Genomic DNA, 22,589 nt, shown 5'->3' on the forward strand with positions numbered 1-22,589 from the left:
TGGGACAGGTCAGTCACAGTAAAATATAGGGGAGTGTACTTGTGGCGACAGTTCAGTCGCAGTTTAACACTGGGGGACTGTACTGGTGTGGATAAGTCAGTCACTGTATAACCCTGTGAAATGTACTGGTAAGTACAGGTCAGTCACTGTATTACACAGGGGACAGTACTCGTGGGGACAGGTCAGTCAGAGTATAACACTGGGGGACTATACTGGTGGGGGCAAGTCAGTCACTGTATAACACTGGGGACTGTTCTCATGGTGACACGTTAGTCACTGTATAACAATGGGGGACTGTACTGGTGGGGACAAGTCAGTCACTGTAGAACACTGCGGGTCTTTACTGGTGGGGACAGGTCAGTCACTCCATAAGACCATGGGTCTGTACTGCTGGGGACAGGTCAGTCGCAGTATAATACTGGAGGACTAAACTGGTGGGGCAGGTCAGTCACTGTATAACACTGTGGATGTTCTGCTGGTGACACGTCAGTCACTGTATAACAATGGGGGACAGGACAGTCACTGTATAACACTGGTGGTCTGTTCTGGTGCGTACAGGTCTGTCACTGTATCACACGGGGAGAGCACTGTTGGGGACAGCTCAGTCATTGTATAACACAGAGGGATGTACCATTGGGGACAGGTCTGTGACTGTATAACACTGGAGGACTGTGCTGGTGGGGACAGATCAGGCACTGTATAACACTGGGTGACTCTATGGGCGGGGACAGGCCATTCACTGTATAACACTGGGGTCTTTACAGATCGGGACAGGTAAGTCTCTGTATAAAACCGGAGGACTGTACTGGTGGGGACAGGTCATTCACTGTATAACAAGGGAAAGTTCTGGTGGGGACAGGACATTAACTATATAACAAGGGAAAGTTCTGGTGGGGACAGGTCAGTCAGTGTATAACTGGGGGATACTACTGGGTTGGTTCATGTCAGTCACTTTATTATACTGGGGGTCTGTACTGGTAGTCATAGGTCATTCACTGTATAACACAACGGACGTTACTCGTGGGGACAGGTCAGTCACTGTATAACACTGGTGACAGTACTGGTGGGGGACAGTTCAGTCACTGTATAACACTGGGGTACTGTACTGCGGGGGACTGGTTAGTCACTGTATAACACTGGAGGACTGTAATGGTGGGGACACGTCAGTCACTGTATAACATTGGGGTACTGTATTGGTGGGGGACAGGTCAGTCACTGTATAACACTGGGAACTTCACTGGTGGGGACAGATCAGTCACAGCATTAAACAGGTGACTGTCTAGTGGGGATAGGTCAGTCACGGTATATCACTGGGGGTTTGTACTGGTGAGGACATGTCAGTCACTGTATAAGACTCGAGGACTTTACTGGTGGGGACAGGTCAGTCACTGTATAACACTGGAGGACTTTACTGGTTGGGACAGGACAGTCACTGTATCACATCGGGTGAGCACTGCTGGTGACAGCTCAATCACTGTATAACACAGAGGGATGTACAATTGGGGATAGATCAGGCACTGAATATCACTGGGTGACTCTACGGGTGGGGACAGGTCATTCACTGTATAACACTGGGGTCTTTACAGATCCGGACAGGTAAGTCTCTGTATAAAACCGGAGGACTGTACTGGTGGGGACAGGTCATTCACTGTATAATACTGTGGGTCTCTACTGGTGGGGACAGGTCATTCACTCTATATTACTGTTGGTCTCTACTGGTGGGGACAGGTCATTAACTATATGACATGGGAAAGTTCTGGTGGGGACAGGTCAGTCAGTGTATAACTGGGGGATTCTGCTGGGTTGCTTCATGTCAGTCACTTTATTAGACTGGGGGTCTGTACTGGTAGTCATAGGTCATTCACTGTATAACAGAAGGGACGTTACTCGTGGGGATAGGTCAGTCACTGTATAACACTGGGGACAGTACTGGTGGGGATAGGTCAGTCACGGTATATCAGTTGGGGTTTGTACTGGTGGGGACAGGTCAGTCACCGTATACACTGGAGTACTGTTCTGGTGGGGACAGGTATGTTACTGTACAACACAGGGGTCAGTATTAGTAGGGACAGGTCTGTCACTGTATAACAATTGGAGGACTCTAATCGTGGGGACAGGTCCATCATTGTATTACACAGGGGACAGTACTGGTGGGTAGAGTTCAGTAACTGTATAATAAAGAGGGCTGTACTGGTCGGTACTGGTCAGTCACTTTAAAATACTGTGCAACTGTACTGGTTGGGACAGTTCAGTCACTGTATAACACTGGGGTACTGTACTACTGGGGACTGGTCAGTCACTGTATAACACTGGGGGACTGTACTGGTGGGGACAGGTCAGTCACTATATAACGGGAACTGTACAAGTGGGGACAGGTCAGTCGCTGTTTAACCCTGCTGGACTGTAATGGTGGGGACATGTCCGTCACTATATTCCAGAGGGGACAGTACTGGTGGGGACAGGTCGATCACAGTATTACCCTGTGGAGTGGACTTGCGGCGACATTTCAGTCATAGTATAACACTCGGGGACTGTACTGGTGTAGACAGGTCTGTCACTGTATAACACTCAGCGACTGTACCAGTGGGGACAGGTCAATCACTGTATAACACTGGGGACATTACTGGTGGGGACAGGTCAGTCACTGTATAACACTGGGGACCGTACTGGTGGGGACAGGTCAGTCACAGCATTGAACAGGGGACAGTACTGGTGGGGATCGGTCAGTCACTGTATAATACTGGGGTCTTTACAGATGGGACAGGTCAGTCTCTGTAGAAAACTGGAGGACTGCACTGGTGGGGACAGGTCAGTCACAGTATAACACGCAGGGACTGTACCAGTGGGGACAGTTCCGTCACTGTTTAACACTGGGGACAGGTCATGCGCTGTATAAACAGTAGACTGTACTGGTGGGTACAGGTCAGTCACTGTATAACACTGGGCGACTGAACTGTTTGGGACAGGTCAGTCACAGTAATATATAGGGGAGTGTACTTGTGGCGACAGTTCAGTCGCAGTTTAACACTGGGGGACTGTACTGGTGTGGATAAGTCAGTCACTGTATAACCCTGTGGAAATGTACTGGTAAGTACAGGTCAGTCACTGTATTACACAGGGGACAGTACTTGTGGGGACAGGTCAGTCAGAGTATAACACTGGGGGACTATACTGGTGGGGGCAAGTCAGTCACTGTATAACACTGGGGACTGTTCTCATGGTGACACGTCAGTCACTGTATAACAATGGGGGACTGTACTGGTGGGGACAGGTCAGTCACTGTAGAACACTGGGGGTCTTTACTGGTGGGGACAGGTCAGTCACTCCATAAGACTACGGGTCTGTACTGCTGGGGACAGGTCAGTCGCAGTATAATACTGGAGGACTAAACTGGTGGGGCAGGTCAGTCACTGTATAACACTGTGGATGTTCTGCTGGTGACACGTCAGTCACTGTATAACAATGGGGGACAGGTCAGTCACTGTATAACACTGGTGGTCTGTTCTGGTGTGTACAGGTCTGTCACTGTATCACACGGGGAGAGCACTGTTGGGGACAGCTCAGTCATTGTATAACACAGAGGGATGTACCATTGGGGACAGGTCTGTGACTGTATAACACTGGAGGACTGTGCTGGTGGGGACAGATCAGGCACTGTATAACACTGGGTGACTCTATGGGCGGGGACAGGCCATTCACTGTATAACACTGGGGTCTTTACAGATCGGGACAGGTAAGTCTCTGTATAAAACCGGAGGACTGTACTGGTGGGGACAGGTCATTCACTGTATAACAAGGGAAAGTTCTGGTGGGGACAGGACATTAACTATATAACAAGGGAAAGTTCTGGTGGGGACAGGTCAGTCAGTGTATAACTGGGGGATACTACTGGGTTGGTTCATGTCAGTCACTTTATTATACTGGGGGTCTGTACTGGTAGTCATAGGTCATTCACTGTATAACACAACGGATGTTACTCGTGGGGACAGGTCAGTCACTGTATAACACTGGTGACAGTACTGGTGGGGGACAGTTCAGTCACTGTATAACACTGGGGTACTGTACTGCGGGGGACTGGTTAGTCACTGTATAACACTGGAGGACTGTAATGGTGGGGACACGTCAGTCACTGTATAACATTGGGGTACTGTATTGGTGGGGGACAGGTCAGTCACTGTATAACACTGGGAACTTCACTGGTGGGGACAGATCAGTCACAGCATTAAACAGGGGACTGTCTAGTGGGGATAGGTCAGTCACGGTATATCACTGGGGGTTTGTACTGGTGGGGACAGGTCAGTCACTGTATAACACAGTAGACTGTACTGGTGAGGACATGTCAGTCACTGTATAAGACTCGAGGACTTTACTGGTGTGGACAGGTCAGTTATTGTTTAACACTGAGGGTCTGTACTGGTGGGTACTGGTCAGTCACTTTAACATACTGCGTAACTGTACTGGTCTGGACAGTTCAGTCACTGTATAACACTGGGGTACTGTACTGCGGGGGACTGGTTAGTCACTGTATAACACTGGGGGACTGTACTGGTGGGTCCAGGTCAGTCACTGTATTACACTGGGGGACTGAACTAGTGGGGACAGGTCTGTCACATTATAGCACTGTGTGACTGTACTGCTGGGGACTGGTCAGTCACTGTATAACACTGGGGGACTGTACTGGTAGGGAAAGGTCAGTGACTTTATAACAGGGGGACTGTACAAGTGGGGGCAGGTCTGTCACTGTTTAACCCTGCTGGACTGTAATGGTGGGGACAGGTCCGTCACTACATTCCACAGGGGGCAGTCCTGGTGGGGACAGGTCAATCATAGTATTACACTGGGGAGTGTACTTGTGGCGACATTTCAGTCAAAGTATAACACGCAGGGACTGTACCAGTGGGGACAGTTCCGTCACTGTTTAACACTGGGGACAGGTCATGCGTTGTATAAACAGTAGACTGTACTGGTGGGTACAGGTCAGTCACTGTATAACACTGGGCGACTGAACTGTTTGGGACAGGTCAGTCACAGTATAATATAGAGGAGTGTAATTGTGGCGACAGTTCAGTCACAGTTTAACACTGGGGGACTGTACTGGTGTGGATAAGTCAGTCACTGTATAACCCTGTGGAAATGTACTGGTAAGTACAGGTCAGTCACTGTATTACACAGGGGACAGTACTCGTGGGGACAGGTCAGTCAGAGTATAACACTGGGGGACTATACTGGTGGGGGCAAGTCAGTCACTGTATAACACTGGGGACTGTTCTCATGGTGACACGTCAGTCACTGTATAACAATGGGGGACTGTACTGGTGGGGACAGGTCAGTCTCTCCATAAGACTACGGGTCTGTACTGTTGGGGACAGGTCAGTCGCAGTATAATACTGGAGGACTAAACTGGTGGGGCAGGTCAGTCACTGTATAACACTGTGGATGTTCTGCTGGTGACACGTCAGTCACTGTATAACAATGGGGGACAGAACTGGTGGGGACAGGTCAGTCACTGTATAACACTGGTGGTCTGTTCTGGTGCGTACAGGTCTGTCACTGTATCACACGGGGAGAGCACTGTTGGGGACAGCTCAGTCATTGTATAACACAGAGGGATGTACCATTGGGGACAGGTCTGTGACTGTATAACACTGGAGGACTGTGCTGGTGGGGACAGATCAGGCACTGTATAACACTGGGTGACTCTATGGGCGGGGACAGGCCATTCACTGTATAACACTGGGGTCTTTACAGATCGGGACAGGTAAGTCTCTGTATAAAACCGGAGGACTGTACTGGTGGGGACAGGTCATTCACTGTATAACAAGGGAAAGTTCTGGTGGGGACAGGACATTAACTATATAACAAGGGAAAGTTCTGGTGGGGACAGGTCAGTCAGTGTATAACTGGGGGATACTACTGGGTTGGTTCATGTCAGTCACTTTATTATACTGGGGGTCTGTACTGGTAGTCATAGGTCATTCACTGTATAACACAACGGATGTTACTCGTGGGGACAGGTCAGTCACTGTATAACACTGGTGACAGTACTGGTGGGGGACAGTTCAGTCACTGTATAACACTGGGGTACTGTACTGCGGGGGACTGGTTAGTCACTGTATAACACTGGAGGACTGTAATGGTGGGGACACGTCAGTCACTGTATAACATTGGGGTACTGTATTGGTGGGGGACAGGTCAGTCACTGTATAACACTGGGAACTTCACTGGTGGGGACAGATCAGTCACAGCATTAAACAGGGGACTGTCTAGTGGGGATAGGTCAGTCACGGTATATCACTGGGGGTTTGTACTGGTGGGGACAGGTCAGTCACTGTATAACACAGTAGACTGTACTGGTGAGGACATGTCAGTCACTGTATAAGACTCGAGGACTTTACTGGTGGGGACAGGTCAGTCACTGTATAACCTTGGGGACTGTACTAGTGGGGACTGGTCAGTTATTGTTTAACACTGAGGGTCTGTACTGGTGGGTACTGGTCAGTCTCTTTAACATACTGCGTAACTGTACTGGTCTGGACAGTTCAGTCACTGTATAACACTGGGGTACTGTACTGCGGGGGACTGGTTAGTCACTGTATAACACTGGGGGACTGTACTGGTGGGGACGGGTCAGTCACTATATAACAGGGGGACTGTACTAGTGGGGACAGGTCTGTCACTGTTTAACCCTGCTGGACTGTAATGGTGGGGAGAGGCCCGTCACTATATTCCACAGGGGACAGTACTGGTGGGGACAGGTCAATCACAGTATTACACTGGGGAGTGTACTTGCGGCGACAGTTCAGTCAAAGTATAATACTCAGGGACTGTACTGGTGTAGACAGGTCAGTCACTGTATAACACTCAGGGACTGTACCAGTGCGGACACGTCAATCACTGTATAACACTGGGGGACTGTACTGGTGGGGACAGGTCAATCACTCTATAACTCTGGGGGACTGTTCTGGAGGGGACAGGTCATTCGCTGTATTACACCGGGAACTGTACAGGTGGGGACAGGACAGTCACTATACAACACAGGAGACAGTACTGGTGGTGACAGGTCAGTCAGTGTATAACTCCCAGTGACTGTACCAGTGGGGACAGGTCAGTCACTATACAACACAGGGGTCAGTACTGGTGGGGACAGGTCAGTCACTGTATAAAATTGGGGACTGTTCTGTTGGGGACAAGTCTGTCACTATATAACATTGTGGGACTGTACTGGTGGGGACAGGTCATTCACTGTATAACACAGTGGACTGTACTGATGGGGACAGGTCATTCACTGTATAATACTGGGGTCTTTACAGATGGGACAGGTCAATCTCTGTAGAAAACTGGAGGACTGTACTGGTGTGGACAGGTCAGTCACGGTATAACATGCAGGGACTGTACCAGTGGGGACAGTTCCGTCACTGTTTAACACTGGGGACAGGTCATGCACTGTATAAACAGTAGACTGTTACTGTCACTGTATAACACTGGAGGACTTTACTGGTTGGGACAGGACAGTCACTGTATCACATCGGGTGAGCACTGCTGGTGACAGCTCAATCACTGTATAACACAGAGGGATGTTCAATTGGGGATAGATCAGGCACTGAATATCACTGGGTGACTCTACGGGTGGGGACAGGTCATTCACTGTATAACAGTGGGGTCTTTACAGATCGGGACAGGTAAGTCTCTGTATAAAACTGGAGGACTGTACTGGTGGGGACAGGTCATTCACTATATAAGACGGTGGGACTCTACTGGTGGGAACAGGTCAGTCATTGTATAACTGGGGGATTCTACTGCTGGGTCAGGTCAGTCACTGTATAACACTGGAGGTATGTACTGGTGGTCATAGGTCATTCACTGTATAAAACAAGGGGCGTTACTGGTGGGGACAGGTCATTCAAAGTATAACACGCAGGGACTGTACCAGTGGGGACAGTTCCGTCACTGTTTAATACTGGGGACAGGTCATGCACTGTATAAACAGTAGACTGTACTGGTGGGTACAGGTCAGTCACTGTATAACACTGGGGGACTGAACTGTTTGGGACAGGTCAGTCACAGTAAAATATAGGGGAGTGTACTTGTGGCGACAGTTCAGTCACAGTTTAACACTGGGGGACTGTACTGGTGTGGATAAGTCAGTCACTGTATAACACAGTGGACTGTACTGGTGGGGACAGGTCATTCACTGTATAATACTGGGGACTTTACAGATGGGACAGGTCAGTCTCTGTAGAAAACTGGAGGACTGTACTGGTGGGGACAGGTCAGTCACAGTATAACACGCAGGGACTGTACCAGTGGGGACAGTTCCGTCACTGTTTAACACTGGGGACAGGTCATGCACTGTATAACACTGGAGGACTTTACTGGTTGGGACAGGACAGTCACTGTATCACATCGGGTGAGCACTGCTGGTGACAGCTCAATCACTGTATAACACAGAGGGATGTACAATTGGGGATAGATCAGGCACTGAATATCACTGGGTGACTCTACGGGTGGGGACAGGTCATTCACTGTATAACACTGGGGTCTTTACAGATCCGGACAGGTAAGTCTCTGTATAAAACCGGAGGACTGTACTGGTGGGGACAGGTCATTCACTGTATAATACTGTGGGTCTCTACTGGTGGGGACAGGTCATTCACTCTATATTACTGTTGGTCTCTACTGGTGGGAACAGGTCAGTCATTGTATAACTGGGGGATTCTACTGCTGGGTCAGGTCAGTCACTGTCTAACACTGGGGGTCTGTACTGGTGGTCATAGGTCATTCACTGTATAAAACAAGGGGCGTTACTGGTGGGGACAGGTCAGTCACTGTATAACTCCCAGGTGCTGTGCCAGTGGAGACAGTTCAGTCACTATACAACACAGGGGACAGTACTGGTGGGGACAGGTCAGTCAGTATACAACACAGTGGACAGTGCTGGTGGGGACAGGTCAGTCACTGTATAACATTGGGGACTGTTCGGATGGGGACACGTCAGTCACTGTATAACATTGGGGGACTTTTCTGGTGGGGACAGGTCAGTCACTGTATAACACTGCCGGGCTGTACAGCTGGGGACAGGTCAGTCACTGTATAATACTGGGGGACGCTACTGGTGGGGACAGGTAATTAACTATATAACAAAGCGGAAAGTTCTGGTGGGGACACTCAGTCAGTGTACTACTGGGGGACTCTACTGGTTGGGTCAGGTCAGGCACTGTATAACACTGGGTGTCTGTACTTGTGGTCATAGTCAATCACTGTATAACTCAAGGGATATTAGTGCTGGGGTCAGGTCAGTCACTGTATAACATAGGGAAGTGCACTTGTGGCGACAGTTCAGTTACAGTATACCACTGGGGGACTGTACTGGTGGGGACAGGTCAGTCACTGTATAACACACAAGGACTGTAGCAGTGGAGACAGTTCAGTCACTGTTTAACATTGGGGTCAGGTCATTCACTGTATACACAGTGGACTGTACTGGTGGGTACAGGTCAGTCACTGTATAACACTGGGGGACTGAACTGGTAGTGACAGGTCAGTGACTATATAACAGGGGGACTGTACAAGTGGGGACATGTCTGTCACTGTTTAACCCTGCTGGACTGTAATGGTGGGGACAGGTCAATCACAGTATTAGACTGGGGAGTGGACTTGCGGTGACAGTTCAGTCAAAGTATAACACTCGGGGACTGTACTGGTGTAGACAGGTCAGTCACTGTATAACACTGGGAATAGTATTGGTGGGGACAGGTTAGTCGCTGTATAACACTGGGTACAGAACTGTTGGTGACAGGTTAGTCACTGTATAACACTGGGGACTGTACTGGTGGGGACAGGTTAGTCGCTGTATAACATTGGGTACAGAACTGTTGGGGACAGGTCAGTCACTGTATAACACTGGGGACTGTACTGCTGGGGACAGTTCAGACACAGCATTAAACAGGGGACTGTACTGGTGGGGATAGTTCAGTCACGGTATATCACTGGGGGTTTGTACTGGTGGGGACAGGTCAGTCACTGTATAATACTGGAGGACTGTTCTGTTGGGGACAAGTCTGTCACTATATAACATTGGGGGACTGTACTGATGGGGACAGGTCATTCACTGTATACACAGTGGACTGTACTGGTGGGTACAGGTTAGTCACTGTTTAACCCTGCTGGACTGTAATGGTGGGGACAGGTCAATCACAGTATTAGACTGGGGAGTGGACTTGCGGCGACAGTTCAGTTACAGTATAACACTTGGGGACTGTTCTGGTGTAGACAGGTCAGTCACTGTATAACACTCAGCGACTGTACCAGTGGGGACAGGTCAATCACTGCATAACACTGGGGACAGTATTGGTGGGGACAGGTTAGTCACTGTATAACACTGGGTACAGTACTGGTGTGGACAGGTCAGTCACTGTATAACACTGGGGACTCTACTGGTGGGGACAGGTTAGTCGCTGTATAACACAGGGTACAGAACTGTTGGGGACAGGTCACTCACTGTATAATGCTGGGGACTGTACTGCTGGGGACAGTTCAGTCACAGCATTAAACAGGGGACTGTACTGGTGGGGATAGGTCAGTCACGGTATATCACTGGGGGTTTGTACTGGTGGGGACAGGTCAGTCACTGTATAACATTAGGGACTGTTCGGTTGGGGACACATCAGTCACTGTATAACATTGGGGGACTTTTCTGGTGGGGACAGGTCAGTCACATAATAATATTGGGGGACTCTACTGGTGGGGACAGGTCATTAACTATATAACAAAGGGGAAAGTTCTGGTGGGGACACTCAGTCAGTGTATTACTGGGGGATTCTACTGGTTGGGTCAGGTCAGGCACTGTATAACACTGGGTGTCTGTACTGGTGGTCATAGTCATTCACTGTATAACACAAGGGATATTAGTGCTGGGGTCAGGTCAGTCACTGTATAACATAGGGAAGTGCACTTGTGGCGACAGTTCAGTTACAGTATACCACTGGGGGACTGTACTGGTGGGGACAGGTCAATCTCAGTATTGCACTGGGGAGTGTACTTGCGGTGACAGTTCAGTCAAAGTATAACACTCGGGGACTGTACTGGTGTAGTCAGGTCAGTCACTGTTTAACACTCAGCGACTGTACCAGTGGGGACAGGTCAATCACTGCATAACACTGGGGACAGTATTGGTGGGGACAGGTCAGTCACTGTATAATGGGGAACTGTACAAGTGGGGACCGGTCTGTCGCTGTTTAACCCTGCTGGACTGTAATGGTGGGGACAGGTCCGTCACTATATTCCACAGGGGACAGTACTGGTGGGGACAGGTCAATCACAGTATTACACTGGGGATTGGATTTGCGGCGGCAGTTCAGTCAAAGTATAACACTCGGGGTCTGTACTGGTGTAGACAGGTCAGTCACTGTATAACACTCAGCGACTGTAGCAGTGGGGACAGGTCAATCACTGTATAACACTGGGGACAGTATTGGTGGGGACAGGTTAGTCGCTGTATAACACTGGGTACAGAACTGTTGGGGACAGGTCAGTCACTGTATAACACTGGGGACTGTACTGGTGGGGACAGTTCAGTCACAGCATTAAACAGGGGACTGTACTGGTGGGGATAGGTCAGTCACGGTATATCACTGGGGGTTTGTACTGGTGGGGACAGGTCAGTCACTGTATAACACTGGAGGACTGTTCTGGTGGGGACAGGTATGTTTCTGTATAATACAGGGGTCCGTATTGGTAGGGACATGTCTGTCACTGTATAACATTGGGGTACTGTATTGGTGGGGGACAGGTCAGTCACTGTATAACACTGGGAACTTCACTGGTGGGGACAGATCAGTCACAGCATTAAACAGGGGACTGTCTAGTGGGGATAGGTCAGTCACGGTATATCACTGGGGGTTTGTACTGGTGGGGACAGGTCAGTCACTGTATAACACAGTAGACTGTACTGGTGAGGACATGTCAGTCACTGTATAAGACTCGAGGACTTTACTGGTGGGGACAGGTCAGTCACTGTATAACCTTGGGGACTGTACTAGTGGGGACTGGTCAGTTATTGTTTAACACTGAGGGTCTGTACTGGTGGGTACTGGTCAGTCTCTTTAACATACTGCGTAACTGTACTGGTCTGGACAGTTCAGTCACTGTATAACACTGGGGTACTGTACTGCGGGGGACTGGTTAGTCACTGTATAACACTGGGGGACTGTACTGGTGGGGACGGGTCAGTCACTATATAACAGGGGGACTGTACTAGTGGGGACAGGTCTGTCACTGTTTAACCCTGCTGGACTGTAATGGTGGGGAGAGGCCCGTCACTATATTCCACAGGGGACAGTACTGGTGGGGACAGGTCAATCACAGTATTACACTGGGGAGTGTACTTGCGGCGACAGTTCAGTCAAAGTATAATACTCAGGGACTGTACTGGTGTAGACAGGTCAGTCACTGTATAACACTCAGGGACTGTACCAGTGCGGACACGTCAATCACTGTATAACACTGGGGGACTGTACTGGTGGGGACAGGTCAATCACTCTATAACTCTGGGGGACTGTTCTGGAGGGGACAGGTCATTCGCTGTATTACACCGGGAACTGTACAGGTGGGGACAGGACAGTCACTATACAACACAGGAGACAGTACTGGTGGTGACAGGTCAGTCAGTGTATAACTCCCAGTGACTGTACCAGTGGGGACAGGTCAGTCACTATACAACACAGGGGTCAGTACTGGTGGGGACAGGTCAGTCACTGTATAAAATTGGGGACTGTTCTGTTGGGGACAAGTCTGTCACTATATAACATTGTGGGACTGTACTGGTGGGGACAGGTCATTCACTGTATAACACAGTGGACTGTACTGATGGGGACAGGTCATTCACTGTATAATACTGGGGTCTTTACAGATGGGACAGGTCAATCTCTGTAGAAAACTGGAGGACTGTACTGGTGTGGACAGGTCAGTCACGGTATAACATGCAGGGACTGTACCAGTGGGGACAGTTCCGTCACTGTTTAACACTGGGGACAGGTCATGCACTGTATAAACAGTAGACTGTTACTGTCACTGTATAACACTGGAGGACTTTACTGGTTGGGACAGGACAGTCACTGTATCACATCGGGTGAGCACTGCTGGTGACAGCTCAATCACTGTATAACACAGAGGGATGTTCAATTGGGGATAGATCAGGCACTGAATATCACTGGGTGACTCTACGGGTGGGGACAGGTCATTCACTGTATAACAGTGGGGTCTTTACAGATCGGGACAGGTAAGTCTCTGTATAAAACTGGAGGACTGTACTGGTGGGGACAGGTCATTCACTATATAAGACGGTGGGACTCTACTGGTGGGAACAGGTCAGTCATTGTATAACTGGGGGATTCTACTGCTGGGTCAGGTCAGTCACTGTATAACACTGGAGGTATGTACTGGTGGTCATAGGTCATTCACTGTATAAAACAAGGGGCGTTACTGGTGGGGACAGGTCATTCAAAGTATAACACGCAGGGACTGTACCAGTGGGGACAGTTCCGTCACTGTTTAATACTGGGGACAGGTCATGCACTGTATAAACAGTAGACTGTACTGGTGGGTACAGGTCAGTCACTGTATAACACTGGGGGACTGAACTGTTTGGGACAGGTCAGTCACAGTAAAATATAGGGGAGTGTACTTGTGGCGACAGTTCAGTCACAGTTTAACACTGGGGGACTGTACTGGTGTGGATAAGTCAGTCACTGTATAACACAGTGGACTGTACTGGTGGGGACAGGTCATTCACTGTATAATACTGGGGACTTTACAGATGGGACAGGTCAGTCTCTGTAGAAAACTGGAGGACTGTACTGGTGGGGACAGGTCAGTCACAGTATAACACGCAGGGACTGTACCAGTGGGGACAGTTCCGTCACTGTTTAACACTGGGGACAGGTCATGCACTGTATAACACTGGAGGACTTTACTGGTTGGGACAGGACAGTCACTGTATCACATCGGGTGAGCACTGCTGGTGACAGCTCAATCACTGTATAACACAGAGGGATGTACAATTGGGGATAGATCAGGCACTGAATATCACTGGGTGACTCTACGGGTGGGGACAGGTCATTCACTGTATAACACTGGGGTCTTTACAGATCCGGACAGGTAAGTCTCTGTATAAAACCGGAGGACTGTACTGGTGGGGACAGGTCATTCACTGTATAATACTGTGGGTCTCTACTGGTGGGGACAGGTCATTCACTCTATATTACTGTTGGTCTCTACTGGTGGGAACAGGTCAGTCATTGTATAACTGGGGGATTCTACTGCTGGGTCAGGTCAGTCACTGTCTAACACTGGGGGTCTGTACTGGTGGTCATAGGTCATTCACTGTATAAAACAAGGGGCGTTACTGGTGGGGACAGGTCAGTCACTGTATAACTCCCAGGTGCTGTGCCAGTGGAGACAGTTCAGTCACTATACAACACAGGGGACAGTACTGGTGGGGACAGGTCAGTCAGTATACAACACAGTGGACAGTGCTGGTGGGGACAGGTCAGTCACTGTATAACATTGGGGACTGTTCGGATGGGGACACGTCAGTCACTGTATAACATTGGGGGACTTTTCTGGTGGGGACAGGTCAGTCACTGTATAACACTGCCGGGCTGTACAGCTGGGGACAGGTCAGTCACTGTATAATACTGGGGGACGCTACTGGTGGGGACAGGTAATTAACTATATAACAAAGCGGAAAGTTCTGGTGGGGACACTCAGTCAGTGTACTACTGGGGGACTCTACTGGTTGGGTCAGGTCAGGCACTGTATAACACTGGGTGTCTGTACTTGTGGTCATAGTCAATCACTGTATAACTCAAGGGATATTAGTGCTGGGGTCAGGTCAGTCACTGTATAACATAGGGAAGTGCACTTGTGGCGACAGTTCAGTTACAGTATACCACTGGGGGACTGTACTGGTGGGGACAGGTCAGTCACTGTATAACACACAAGGACTGTAGCAGTGGAGACAGTTCAGTCACTGTTTAACATTGGGGTCAGGTCATTCACTGTATACACAGTGGACTGTACTGGTGGGTACAGGTCAGTCACTGTATAACACTGGGGGACTGAACTGGTAGTGACAGGTCAGTGACTATATAACAGGGGGACTGTACAAGTGGGGACATGTCTGTCACTGTTTAACCCTGCTGGACTGTAATGGTGGGGACAGGTCAATCACAGTATTAGACTGGGGAGTGGACTTGCGGTGACAGTTCAGTCAAAGTATAACACTCGGGGACTGTACTGGTGTAGACAGGTCAGTCACTGTATAACACTGGGAATAGTATTGGTGGGGACAGGTTAGTCGCTGTATAACACTGGGTACAGAACTGTTGGTGACAGGTTAGTCACTGTATAACACTGGGGACTGTACTGGTGGGGACAGGTTAGTCGCTGTATAACATTGGGTACAGAACTGTTGGGGACAGGTCAGTCACTGTATAACACTGGGGACTGTACTGCTGGGGACAGTTCAGACACAGCATTAAACAGGGGACTGTACTGGTGGGGATAGTTCAGTCACGGTATATCACTGGGGGTTTGTACTGGTGGGGACAGGTCAGTCACTGTATAATACTGGAGGACTGTTCTGTTGGGGACAAGTCTGTCACTATATAACATTGGGGGACTGTACTGATGGGGACAGGTCATTCACTGTATACACAGTGGACTGTACTGGTGGGTACAGGTTAGTCACTGTTTAACCCTGCTGGACTGTAATGGTGGGGACAGGTCAATCACAGTATTAGACTGGGGAGTGGACTTGCGGCGACAGTTCAGTTACAGTATAACACTTGGGGACTGTTCTGGTGTAGACAGGTCAGTCACTGTATAACACTCAGCGACTGTACCAGTGGGGACAGGTCAATCACTGCATAACACTGGGGACAGTATTGGTGGGGACAGGTTAGTCACTGTATAACACTGGGTACAGTACTGGTGTGGACAGGTCAGTCACTGTATAACACTGGGGACTCTACTGGTGGGGACAGGTTAGTCGCTGTATAACACAGGGTACAGAACTGTTGGGGACAGGTCACTCACTGTATAATGCTGGGGACTGTACTGCTGGGGACAGTTCAGTCACAGCATTAAACAGGGGACTGTACTGGTGGGGATAGGTCAGTCACGGTATATCACTGGGGGTTTGTACTGGTGGGGACAGGTCAGTCACTGTATAACATTAGGGACTGTTCGGTTGGGGACACATCAGTCACTGTATAACATTGGGGGACTTTTCTGGTGGGGACAGGTCAGTCACATAATAATATTGGGGGACTCTACTGGTGGGGACAGGTCATTAACTATATAACAAAGGGGAAAGTTCTGGTGGGGACACTCAGTCAGTGTATTACTGGGGGATTCTACTGGTTGGGTCAGGTCAGGCACTGTATAACACTGGGTGTCTGTACTGGTGGTCATAGTCATTCACTGTATAACACAAGGGATATTAGTGCTGGGGTCAGGTCAGTCACTGTATAACATAGGGAAGTGCACTTGTGGCGACAGTTCAGTTACAGTATACCACTGGGGGACTGTACTGGTGGGGACAGGTCAATCTCAGTATTGCACTGGGGAGTGTACTTGCGGTGACAGTTCAGTCAAAGTATAACACTCGGGGACTGTACTGGTGTAGTCAGGTCAGTCACTGTTTAACACTCAGCGACTGTACCAGTGGGGACAGGTCAATCACTGCATAACACTGGGGACAGTATTGGTGGGGACAGGTCAGTCACTGTATAATGGGGAACTGTACAAGTGGGGACCGGTCTGTCGCTGTTTAACCCTGCTGGACTGTAATGGTGGGGACAGGTCCGTCACTATATTCCACAGGGGACAGTACTGGTGGGGACAGGTCAATCACAGTATTACACTGGGGATTGGATTTGCGGCGGCAGTTCAGTCAAAGTATAACACTCGGGGTCTGTACTGGTGTAGACAGGTCAGTCACTGTATAACACTCAGCGACTGTAGCAGTGGGGACAGGTCAATCACTGTATAACACTGGGGACAGTATTGGTGGGGACAGGTTAGTCGCTGTATAACACTGGGTACAGAACTGTTGGGGACAGGTCAGTCACTGTATAACACTGGGGACTGTACTGGTGGGGACAGTTCAGTCACAGCATTAAACAGGGGACTGTACTGGTGGGGATAGGTCAGTCACGGTATATCACTGGGGGTTTGTACTGGTGGGGACAGGTCAGTCACTGTATAACACTGGAGGACTGTTCTGGTGGGGACAGGTATGTTTCTGTATAATACAGGGGTCCGTATTGGTAGGGACATGTCTGTCACTGTATAACACTGCGGACTGTTCTGCTGGGGGCACATCAGTCATTGTATAACAATGTGGGAATGTACTGGTGGGGATAAGTCAGTCACTGTATAACACAGAGGGCTGTACTTGTCAGTCACTTTAAAATAATACGTAACTGTACTGGTCGGGACAGTTCAGTCACTGTATAACACTGGGAGACTGTACTAGCGGGGAGAGGTCATTCACTGTATAACGCAAGGGACAGTACTGGTGGGGTCAGGTCAGTCACTGAATAACACTTAGGCCTTTACAGATGGGACAGTTCAGTCTTTGTATAAAACTGGAGGACTGTACTGGTGGGGACAGGTCAGTCACTGTATAATATTGGGTACTCTACTGGTGAGGACAGGTCATTAACTATATAACAGAGGGGAAAGTTCTGGTGGGGAAACTCAGTCACTGTATTACTGGGGGATTCTACTGGTTGTGTCAGGTCAGTCACTGTATAACACTGGGTGTCTGTACTGGTGGTCATAGGTCATTCACTGTATAGCACAAGGGATATTACTGGTGGGGACAGGTCAGTCACTGTATAACATAGGGGAGTGCACTTGTGGCGACAGTTCAGTTACAGTATAACACTGGGGGGCTGTGCTGGTGGGGACAGGTCAGTCACTGTATAACACGCAGGGACTGTACCAGTGGGGACAGTTCAGTCACTGTTTAACACTGGGGACAGGTCATTCACTGTATACACAGTGGACTGTACTGTTGGGTACAGGTCAGTCACTCTATAAGACTGCGGGTCTGTACTGGTGGGGACAGGTCAGTCAAAGTATAACACTGAGGGACTATACTGGTGGGGACATGTCAGTCACTGTATAAGACTCGGGGACTTTACTGGTGGGGACAGGTCAGTCACTGTATAACACTGGGTGACTCTCTGGGTGGGACAGGTCATTCACTGTATAACACTGGGGTCTTTACAGATGGGGAAAGTTCAGTCTCTGTATATAACTGGAGGACTGTACTGGTGGGGGCAGGTCAGTCACTGTATAAGACAGGTGACAGATTCTGGTGGGGGCAGGTCAGTCACTGTCTAATAATGGGGACTGTACTGGTGGGGACAGCTTGGTTACTGCATTCATCGGGACAGTACTGATGGGGACAGGTCAGTCACTGTATAACACTGGAGGACTGTTCTGGTGGGGACAGGTATGTTACTGAATAACACAGGGGTCAGTATTGGTAGGGACAGGTCTGTCACTGTATAACACTGGGGGACTGTAATGGTGGGGACAGGTCCACCATAGTATTACACAGGGTACATTACTGGTGGGGACAGGGCAGTCACTGTATAACACTGGAGGACTGTTTTGGTGGGGACAAGTCAGTCACTGTATAACACTGGGGGACTGTACAGGTGGGGACAGGTCAGTCACTGTTTAACCCTGCTGGACTGTACTGGTGGGGACTGTTCCATCACTGTATTACACAGGGGACAGTACTGGTGGGGACAGGTCAATCTCAGTATTGCTCTGGGGAGTATACTTGCGGCGACAGTTCAGTCAAAGTAAAACACTCGGGGACTATACCAGTGGGAACAGGTCAGTCACTGTATGACATGGGACAGTACTGGAGGGGGCAGGCCAGTCACTATATAACACCAGGGGCTCCACTGGTGGGGACAGGTCAATCACTGTATAACACAGGGGACAGTACTGGTGGGGACAGGTCAGACACTGTATAACACTAGGGACAGTATTGGTGGGGACAGGTCAGTCACTGTATATCACAGGGGACAGTACTGGTGGGGACAGGTCAGGCACTGTATAACACTGGTGGACTGAGCTGTTGGGGACATGTCAGTCACAGCACAATTTAGGGGAGTGTACTTGTGGCGACAATTCAGTCACAGTTTACCACTGGGGGACTGTACTGGTGTGGACAAGTCAGTCACTGTTTAACCCTGGGGAACTGTACTGGTAAGTACAGGTCAGTCACTGTATTTCACAGGAGACAGTACTGGCGGGGACAGGTCAGTCAGTGTATAATACTGGGGACTGTTCTGTTGGGGACACATCAGTCACTTTATAACATTGTGTACTGTATTGGTGGGGACAGGTCATTCACTGTATTAGACCGGGAACTGTACAGGTGGGGACAGGACAGTCACTATACAACACTGGGGACAGTACTGGTGGGGACAGGTCAGGCGCTGTATAACACTGGTGGACTGAACTGTTGGGGACATGTCAGTCACAGCACAATTTAGGGGAGTGTACTTGTGGCGACAATTCAGTCTCAGTTTACCACTGGGGGACTGTACTGGTGTGGACAAGTCAGTCACTGTTTAACCCTGGGGAACTGTACTGGTAAGTACAGGTCAGTCACTGTATTTCACAGGGGACAGTACTGGCGGGGACAGGTCAGTCAGTGTATAATACTGGGGACTGTTCTGTTGGGGACACATCAGTCACTTTATAACATTGTGTACTGTATTGGTGGGGACAGGTCATTCACTGTATTAGACCGGGAACTGTACAGGTGGGGACAGGACAGTCACTATACAACACTGGGGACAGTACTGGTGGGGACAGGTCAGTCACTGTATAACTCCCAGGGACTGTACCAGTGGGGACAGGTCAGTCACTATACAACACAGGTGTCAGTACTGGTGGGGACAGGTCAGTCACTGTATAAAATTGGGGACTGTTCGGTTGGGGACACGTCTGTCACTATATAACATTGGGGGACTGTACTGGTGGGGACAGGTCATTCACTGTATAACAAAGTGGACTGTACTGATGGGGACAGGTCAGTCACTGTATTACACTGGGGGTCTGTACTGGTGGTCATAGGTCATTCACTGTATAACACAGGGGACGTTACTGGTGGGGACAGGTCAGTCACTGTATAACACTGAGGACTGTACTGGTGGGGACAGGTCAGTCACAGTATAACACGCAGGGACTGTACCAGTGGGGACAGTTCCGTCACTGTTTAACACTGGGGACAGGTCATGCACTGTATACACAGTGGACTGTACTGATGGGTACAGGTCAGTCACTGTATAACACTGGTGGACTGAACTGGTGGGGACAGGTCAGTCACAGTATAACACGCAGGAACTGTACCAGTGGGGACAGTTCCATCACTGTTTAACACTGGGGACAGGTCATGCACTGTATACACAGTGGACTGTACTGGTGGGTACAGGTCAGTCACTGTATAACACTGGTGGACTGAACTGTTGGGGACATGTCAGTCACTGTATAAGACTCGGGGACTTTACTGGTGGGGACCGGTCAGTCACTGTATAACACTGGGGACTGTACTTGCGGGGAGTCGTCAGTTACTGTTTAACACTGAGCGTCTGTTCTGGTGGGGACTGGTCAGTCACTGTATAACACTGGTGGTCTGTTCTGGTGGGTACAGGACTGTCACTGTATCACACGGGGATAGCACTGTTGGGGACAGATCAGGCACTGTATCACACTGAGTGACTCTATGGGCGGGGACAGGTCATTCACTGTATAACACTGGGGTCTTTACAGATCGGGACAGTTCAGTCACTGTATAACACAGAGGGCTGAACTGGTGGGTACTGGTCAGTCACTTTAAAATACTGTGTAACTGTACTGGTCAAGACAGTTCAGTCACTGTATAACACTGGGGTACCGTACTGCCGGGGACTGGTCCGTCACTGTTTAACCCTGCTGGACTGTACTGGTGGGGACTGTCCCATCCCTGTATTACACAGGGGACAGTACTGGTGGGGACAGGTCAATCTCAGTATTGCAGTGGGGAGTATACTTGCGGCGACAGTTCAGTCAAAGTAAAACACTCGGGGACTATACCAGTGGGGACAGGTCAGTCACTGTATGACATGGGACAGTACTGGAGGGGGCAGGCCAGTCACTATATAACACCAGGGGCTCCACTGGTGGGGACAGGTCAATCACTGTATGACACAGGGGACAGTTCTGGTGGGGACAGGTCTGTCACTGTATAACACAGGGGACAGTTCTGGTGGGGACAGGTCTGTCACTGTATAACACAGGGGACTGTACTGGTGGGGACAGGTCAGTCACTGTATAACACAGGGGACAGTACTGGTGGGGACAGGTCTGTCACTGTATAACACAGGGGTCTGTATTGGTAGGGACAGGTCTGTCACTGTATAATGCTGGAGGTCTGTACTGGTGGGGACAGGTTAGTCACTGTATAACACTGGTGGACTGAGCTGTTGGGGACAGGTCAGTCACAGCACAATTTAGGGGAGTGTACTTGTGGCGACAGTTCAGTCACAGTTTACCACTGGGGGACTGTACTGGTGTGGACAAGTCAGTCACCGTTTAACCCTGGGGAACGGTACTGGTAAGTACAGGGGTCAGTCACTGTATTATACAGGAGACAGTACTGGCGGGGACAGGTCAGTCAGTGTATAATACTGGGGACTGTTCTGTTGGGGACATGTCAGTCACTGTATAACACTGAATGTATGTTCTGGTTGAGACAGCTCAGTCACTCTATAAGACTACGGGACTGTACTGGTGGGGACTGGTAAATCACAGTATAACACTGGGGGACAATACTGGTGGGGGCAGGTCAGTCACTGTATAACTCTCAGTGACTGTACCAGTGGGGACAGGTTAGTCACTGTATAACACTGGGTACAGTACTGGTGTGGACAGGTCAGTCACTGTATAACACTGGGGACTCTACTGGTGGGGACAGGTTAGTCGCTGTATAACACAGGGTACAGAACTGTTGGGGACAGGTCACTCACTGTATAATGCTGGGGACTGTACTGCTGGGGACAGTTCAGTCACAGCATTAAACAGGGGACTGTACTGGTGGGGATAGGTCAGTCACGGTATATCACTGGGGGTTTGTACTGGTGGGGACAGGTCAGTCACTGTATAACATTAGGGACTGTTCGGTTGGGGACACATCAGTCACTGTATAACATTGGGGGACTTTTCTGGTGGGGACAGGTCAGTCACATAATAATATTGGGGGACTCTACTGGTGGGGACAGGTCATTAACTATATAACAAAGGGGAAAGTTCTGGTGGGGACACTCAGTCAGTGTATTACTGGGGGATTCTACTGGTTGGGTCAGGTCAGGCACTGTATAACACTGGGTGTCTGTACTGGTGGTCATAGTCATTCACTGTATAACACAAGGGATATTAGTGCTGGGGTCAGGTCAGTCACTGTATAACATAGGGAAGTGCACTTGTGGCGACAGTTCAGTTACAGTATACCACTG

This window comes from Hypanus sabinus, chromosome 9 (genome assembly GCF_030144855.1).
Source record: "Hypanus sabinus isolate sHypSab1 chromosome 9, sHypSab1.hap1, whole genome shotgun sequence".
Classification (NCBI taxonomy): Eukaryota; Metazoa; Chordata; class Chondrichthyes; order Myliobatiformes; family Dasyatidae; genus Hypanus; species Hypanus sabinus.